This window comes from Anolis sagrei, chromosome 1, assembly GCF_037176765.1.
Source record: "Anolis sagrei isolate rAnoSag1 chromosome 1, rAnoSag1.mat, whole genome shotgun sequence".
In the NCBI taxonomy this organism is placed as follows: Eukaryota; Metazoa; Chordata; class Lepidosauria; order Squamata; family Dactyloidae; genus Anolis; species Anolis sagrei.
This window is the reverse complement of record NC_090021.1, coordinates 77,577,960-77,585,703: the sequence shown is the minus strand read 5'-3', so window position 1 is coordinate 77,585,703 and position 7,744 is coordinate 77,577,960. Positions and strand designations below refer to the sequence as shown.

At 36.9% G+C, this 7,744-nt stretch overlaps 1 long non-coding RNA gene across 1 annotated transcript; it reads right to left on the bottom strand.

The window, feature by feature from the left end:
• Positions 1-624: 624 nt before the first annotated feature.
• LOC137095891 (uncharacterized) lies at positions 625-7,142 on the bottom strand. Its single transcript, XR_010909039.1, has 3 exons — positions 6,987-7,142; positions 5,607-5,740; positions 625-720 (listed from the first exon to the last, which is right to left on the bottom strand). It is a non-coding gene; the product is annotated as an uncharacterized lncRNA (long non-coding RNA).
• Between the last annotated feature and the right edge of the window lie 602 nt (positions 7,143-7,744).

Below are 7,744 nucleotides of genomic sequence, written 5' to 3'. Positions count from 1 at the left end.
GGCCTCTTCGGTGGTGGCCCCCCGACTCTGGAACTTACTTCCCAAGGACATCAGAAAAATGCTGTGATCACTAAAAGTCATTAATTTCTCAAAAACAAGTCATGTCAAGCTAGTTTTATCTCTTTTTCGATAAAGTTACAAGCTTGATAGATGCCGGGAATGCTGTGAATGTAATATATCTTGATTTCAGTAAGCCCTTTGATAAGGTCCCCCATTATCTTCTTGCAAACAAATTGCAAGAACTAACTGAACTAAAAGAGTGCTCACTGACTGTTCCTCTTCATCCTGGAAATAAACTAATGGAGTACTGCAGGGTTTGATCTTAAGCCCGGTGCTGTTCAATGTCTTTATTAATGACATAACATTGTTCTAAGAGAAATTGCATTAGTTGAATTGAAGGGGCTTGTCATGACATTCACAGTCGTAAGTAACTGAGGGTATTGATACTAGAAGAAGCTTCCTTGATTCCTTCCCTCCCTTTCCAGGATGTCCAAAAATGTATCTGTCCTGTAAGCAGCAAATAGTACAGTCAACCTTCAATATTCATGGATTCTGTGTCTATATATTCAATAATCCATGGCTAAAAATGCTTTAAAAACTCATAAAGTGAACTTTTATTTGGTCATTTTATATTAGGGATATAATCTTGCTGCACCGTTGTATATAATAAGATTTAACAATCTGTGGATTTTTATATCCATGGCAGGTCCTGGAACAAATCTGCAGAAAAGATTGAGAACCCACTATCAATACATTTATATTGGTATGTGTGTATGTATATATATATATATATATATATATATATATATATATATATATACACACACACATACATATATATATACATACATACATACACATATATTACTATTTAACCAGAGTTGCACATTCCATCTTAAATTACAATTTAATGTAAGATGTTCCAATTGCATTGTTGAAGCACAGCGTTGAAAACCCTATTGAAAGTTTCTCATGTAATATTGTTATAACTTTTTATTATTGGAATCTTTAATCATATCTCTATATCTATATTTTTCTATCATCTATCTATTCTTATTCATTGTTATACTTTTCCTCACCTTCACAAAGGGTTACATATGTTTCACAAATACAACAACAAAAACATTTATCTTGGGTTTTTTTTTCTTTTTTACCTTATGGTCTCTTACCATCCTATTTGATTCTCACATAGATCCCAGTAGAAACACCAGGCTTAAGTGTTTCAAAATCCTGTTAAGGATGTATACATTTTATTTTGCCCCAGTAGATTTCAGAGTAACGTAAGGTGATTTTAAAACTGCATGATATTGTCAGGATAATAGGCCAAAAAGAGGATGAGGAGGTTTGTCCCAGCAGCCGAGTCAGAGCCCATGGGTGAAGAACACCTGGGCATGCCTGGGAATGATATTGTTGTGCAAGAGCCAGACCCTGTAGCAACTAAGTCCCATTGGAAGGACAAGACATAATGCTCCCACCCAGTTATAGCTGAGGTGGATGCAATTTAGCTGCACCACTCAAAAAGATTAGCCCAACAGAGGAAAAAGCAGTTGTCGGTCTGTTAGAGAGGCAGCATGAAAGAAGGGCATGGGAAACAGGACATTGCTGGAAGCAATAGTCAGATGTTTTAGCCAGTTACTTTGATCCTTGGACCTGGTATTGTGTATGGTGGAGATGGGTAAGCTGTTTCTGTGTTTAACCCTCAGATTGGATTCTTGCATGACATTTTGTGCCTGCTACTTTGTTTGGACTGCCTTTGTAAATGGCCTTGGTCTCCGTTTGCACTAGCTCGTGAGCCTCATGTATTGTTGACCTTCAGACTGAATTTTGGCAATCCCTGCTGCTTTAAACTCTGTAAAAGCTACTTTTGTGTTTACTGTGAACTGCCTCGACTCAGTTTGCCAACTTTAGGCTGCAGTGTCTTGACAGATATGCACAGGTGCAGTACTTTCAGAAGACTGAAATTTTACATTATTTATTTCAAACTATGTTCTTCAGTTGGAAACTCACAGCATTGTTGAAAAATAAATGGTATATCATTTGAACAGATATTGTTATCTTTCGTTTTCTCTTGCTATTATAAGGATTCATCACCAGTAATGTTTAAATGTTTATCTCCCTTCCCCCCTCTCTCTTTTGGATGTGATACTCAATGTACCCTACCCTCTCAAATCTTGTAAATCTGAATAAAAAATCCAAAAGGATGTTTCATTGTTTGTTAAGATATTTTTAAATATGGTTCACATAGACAACCATATTTAAATAGAGGTATGGATTTAGACTGTATCTGCAGACAAGGATTCAACAATTTTTTTTTAAATAATCTTTATTAGGTTTCAAATATACATTTAAAAGAAGGAAAGTAGTGAATTTGTGAATTTACTTTTAAAGAAAACACCCGAAAAGATTGTGATGTGTATAGTAAAGGGGGAGAAGGGGGGGGGAAGGTAAAAGCCCATCACCATATTAAAAACTAGAGTAATAGATGTTGTTGACTTCCCGGGGTCTTCTTGAGGTTTTTTCGATCTTCTTCCATTCTTTATTTCGAACTCTTTATCTCCTCAACTTCTTTCTCCTTCTCTTCTTTCTCTTCTTCCCTTTATCTCCTTCTAGATCAGAATCTTCTTGTTTTTTTGTCTAAAATAGTCCATTACTTCTTCCCAGTGTGTTTCTCTCATATTCATCCCTTTACCTCTTGATATTAAAAAGGTGAGCCTGTCCATATTTTTTATTTCTAAAATTTTTGTTAATCTCTCATTCTCGTCCGGTATCTCTTTTTGTTTCCACTTTCTGGCGTAGCAGATTCTTGCGGCGGTTGTTATCAAAAATAGGATTTTGTCTGTATTTTTCTCTATTTTTAAATCATGTATTCCCAATAAAAAAGTTCCGCTTTCCATGGTATGTTAATTTTTAGGATATCTTGCAATTCTTTTTGAACCTTTCTCCAATATTCTTTTGCCCTCTTGCACGTCCACCAAATATGGAAATATGACCCTTCTTCTTCCTTACATTTCCAGCAATCTGTACTGAAGTTTTTGTTCCCTTTGCCAATTTTCTTAGGGGTCATATACCAACGGTGTGCTGTTTTTAACCAATTTTCTTTCAAGTCAGTGGCATAACAATATTTTAGTTTTTCTCTCCAGACTTTTTCCCATTCCTCCTGCCTGATGTTCCTTCTGATATTTTCGTTCCACCTTCTTTTGTAATTCTTTTCTCCTTTAGCTTCTAGTTTCCATTCCAGCAGTTTTTTGTATATCTTTGTTATTAATTTATTTTTTGAGTCCAATATCTTGTCCCAGAAGTTCTTTTCCTGAATCAGGACAAGGATTCAACAATTTAATTGCATTGGATTGCATTGTTGGCAACACCTCTTCTCTCTTCCTAGGCAAACTAAAGCCTGCTCAAGAGAAATTAGAAACATTCAGAAGCAGTATTTAGAATTCATGAGTGCCTTTGCTGGTAGAGACAGAAAAAGAAACCTGATTTCCAGCCATATTTCAACAATCAGTTTCAGGTTGAAATATCAAAATTCCAAATGGAGGGATTTATAGAAGAAAGAAAGAAAGAAAGAAAGAAAAGAGGGGGTGTCACAACTTATTATAGTAGATGATTAACCATGGCCCTGGCCATGGTTATGTGTCCTTAAAATGATTCATATTGATAGGACCAAATATCTACAAGTAGAGATGAAACCCCATTGGTTTCAATGGCATACATATTTGCTAGAATTCATTATCTTCAATGGAATTAAGTGCATGCAGGTGATGTCCATAGTAGAGAAAAGTGACGAGTGCATTAACATTGCTTCAACTGCTACAAATACGCAAGGTTCTCAGGATAGTACAAGCAGAGTCTATGTAAACTGGTTTTTGCAGTGCAAAGTGGCAAGAGAGTGGCACAGTACAGCAGCCCTTTGTACTGACAAATATAAAGGTGTTTTAAAGAGCAGCTTTGAAAATGAAACCCAATTATACTTTCATGAAGGGGAAATATTACACTTGAATTCCTTGATGCCTCCTGTTAAATATATGCCTGTCACTGGCAGACTGCCAATTCTTCTAACAAAGTTGATTGCTTGTCCTCCAAAGTCTAAATGTGTGCCTGAGGCTAACATTCTTCCTGATAAACCCTGTCAAACTTCAGGTTCAGATCGACTTGAAATACAGATCTTCTCTTGTCCTATCTGTATCCATCAGCTAATTAATTAACCTCCCAGGTAAACTTTTTATTTCTTTCATACTTTGAGGAATCTTACAGTGTAACATAATGTTAGTTCATTGCTGTTTCAGGGCTAATCAGCCAGAGCTTTCAAAATTATCTAGCTTAGAAAAGGGAACTAAGGGTGCTTCTCTACACTGTAGAATTGATGCCATTTGACACTACTTTAATTGTTATGGCTTAATGCTATAGAATCACAGCAGTTGGAGTTTTACAAAGTCTTTAGCCTTCTCTGCCAAAGAATGCTGGTGCATCACTAAACTTCAAATTGCAGTGTTCCATAGCATTGAGCCATGGCAATTAAAGTGGTTCCAAACAGTATTAATTCTACAGTATAGATGCAACAAGTATGTCAATAACAGTATAGCTACATATCCACATGTGCAATGAGGCAACCCCCTAAATATGAACCCTTGCCTTCCCAGAGAAATTTTCCTTTAGTTCCCAAATCTGTAGAATTCTAATAACTTAAAATACCAGTAGGGCATTTAGAAATATTGTTTAGGCATACCAAAAAGGACTGGGTATCCAATGGAATCCAGTTGGCAAATATTAGGGTTCTAGGTACTAACAGTGTCCCATATTTCACTGTCTTCTATCATATAATCTGGGAACTTGTAATTTGGGAACCTACTACAATACACACACACACACACAATCACTACCACTTATGATCTCTCTGAGTGCCAGTAAACTTGTGCAAAGGAGTAATCTGAATTTTATGCTCCATTTTTTTATAATTTTAAATGGATTTATTCACTGTTCTGTTATTCTTACCATTTAATATTTTAAATAATACAATTCTGCCAAATACAATTTTTTTGCCATGTTTTGTGTTCCTGTCAATTCCCAGTCTGAAAATTCTGTCAGAAATACACAGAAATCTGCTATGCTTTTGGCAAACCTGTTCAACATTCTTTGAAACCAGTCAAAACTTTGACTTGGTGAATGGGTATATCGTATTTTTATTGATAACCACTAAAAGAAGCCAAAAGGGGGAAAACCAAAAATGACAACCATCTTGAAGATTTTGTACATAATTCACATTCTTCCTCCTCCTTGTTAAAATTGTATCCATCATTTATTTTATTGCTGTAGTTGATGGCTGTTGCTTAAAGATGGTACTTAAAATGTCATAGCATCATCAAGCTAAGTGTGCCAGTGACATCTAAGTTGAAACAGTGGAAAGAGCCGCCTTTGTTGAATAGCAATAATACTAGAGTTTGTGAAGAAGACAGTGCAAGTGCTAAAAGAGAAGACTAGACCATTGTGATTGTATAGAGCAAAGATATGATAGAGCAACCATCAAGAATAATTTAGAGCAAGCACTTCTAGAAAGTAATATGAAATTGCAGAAGAAGAGAACAGGAAAAGAAAGAGAAAAGACTCACCGAAAAGCTTGTGAATAACTAGGACTGTGGATAAAAGGATCCATGCCTGGCAAGCACAAACTATATTGAATGGGCCAGGACAGAGAAACAACTCACCAAGTTATAGAAAAGCCACAGTGGTTTATTCAGTTCGGCTGAACAAGATCCAAATACAAGTGAGTGATTCAAAATGTACAAGCAAACACACAGAGAAAAGCAAGATTTCTTTTAAGCATGACAGCTATTTAAAATCTGGTTTCCCTTTTTGATAGGCTGGGGCATTCATTCTGGATCCTCACCCTGATTGGCTGAGGGTGCTGCTGACATTGATGCCTCCAGGCGGGGGATTCCCTTTCATAGGGAGATATCAGCCAGGGATTCGTCGGCCGGAGAAGCAATTGGCTGGTGGGACATCTCCTAAAAGGGGATGTCCTCTGTGAAGACTATACCAGTGAAATGATAATGAGCTTTTGATTAGCTCAACAGTACAGTTCTGAACTCAACAAAGGTGTAAGACTCATGAGACAAAAGGTGATAATCTTAACAATCAATGTTTGGGTTCTCAATAAAAAAAATTAACAAATGTACATACCCTGAGCCTCTGTTATCATGATCAGCAATCTCTCAGCCTCAAATGGACCATTTGACTAGACAAATATTAGTTGGCTTATCTGGTCTGTCTGCACACACACGCAATGGATTAAGGTGATTGCGCTGGCTGAGAATGGCCAGAGGGTTTCTCCCAACCTTTCCTGCTTAGGAAATGCCTCAGTAGGATTACAAAACGGTAATTGCTCTGTGTTCGGTCTTGCTAGATTTTACAGGGAACATATACATTTTATATAAAGAAGTGGATACAATATAAATAGATAGAGATAAAGAGATAGGCAGAAAGCTAAAATAAATTATACATTTTATTAAAGGGTTAAAGCAATAAAGTATTTCTGGGGAAGAGTCTGCTGCCGGTATGCTCCCAACCTCTGATGCTTTGAAATAGCAAAAGTTCAAAAAAGTCATGGTAAACAACAACAACAACAACAACAACATTTTTATAAACCCTTGGCAAACTACGTATCTTTGGGGGGGGGGGCATTGTGGCTCAACAACAGGCTGAGCAAAAGGAAAGTAATGTGATGATCTCTGAATTTGGATAACAAATTATAAGTCATTCAGACCAAGAACCTCTGACATTGTCTCAATGTATTATATTCCTAATTAGACAAAACCAGTTAATCACATTTAAATTTAACTTTGCATTGACTCCAAATTCAGCAATTGATTAAATCAGTCTCTGCTAGTTGAGCAGGCATGTGCAAAAAAAATCAGAAGTGTTGGAAAGTTGGAAACCATATCCGAAGCATTTCCATGGCCCATGCCAAATATTTTAGAATTGAAACTTACCCCATACTTTTTTGTTTTAGTTTTGTAAATCTCAGAAGGCTCCTAAAGTCAGTTTCATATTCAGTGCAAGGAAACAAAGCCATTAAGTCAAAAAGGTTGTCTGCCTGTTATTAATGGAGTCTCGGTATTAGGAGCTGTGAAAAGAGGGAGCAGTGCATTTTGGGAACAGCACAGAACTCTGGGAAATGTTGTTTGGGAAGGGGAGGAGCCCTATACAGTTCCTAATTGGTTCTGTCATAAAAATATATTGAACATTTATTACACCTCAAAAACCTTTTCTTTGTGTAAAGGATCAACCTATAGCACATTTTACTTTGTTGAGTCTCCACCAATTTAATGAAGTTTCTGCCACTGTTGGTGGACTAACATTAGTAAATATGTTCTACCATTGTAGCAAGTTTCACCCAAATAACTTTACAAATGTAGAGGATAGGAGTCCCTGAATATTCCCTATAGTAATTAGTTTGGGAAGCGAGGAGCCATATGCCTGCCCTAATCTACATTTCTAAGACTGCATCAGCATCAGAAAGCACCAATCAGGATAGCAGAGAGAGAGGTTTGTCCCTCCCCAACAGCAGCCAGAATCTGTAAAGAGGAGGACTGACTGATACATCTTGCTCTAATAAGTAAGCCAATCTCTGTGCTAGGCTGGAAAAAAATAATGACCTAAATGGATGGCCCTTGGGGGTCTCCTCCAACTCTTATTTGGATGTCAAGAGACTTTAGATGGTGCCTTATTGCCTGGAAGAAGGGGGTGT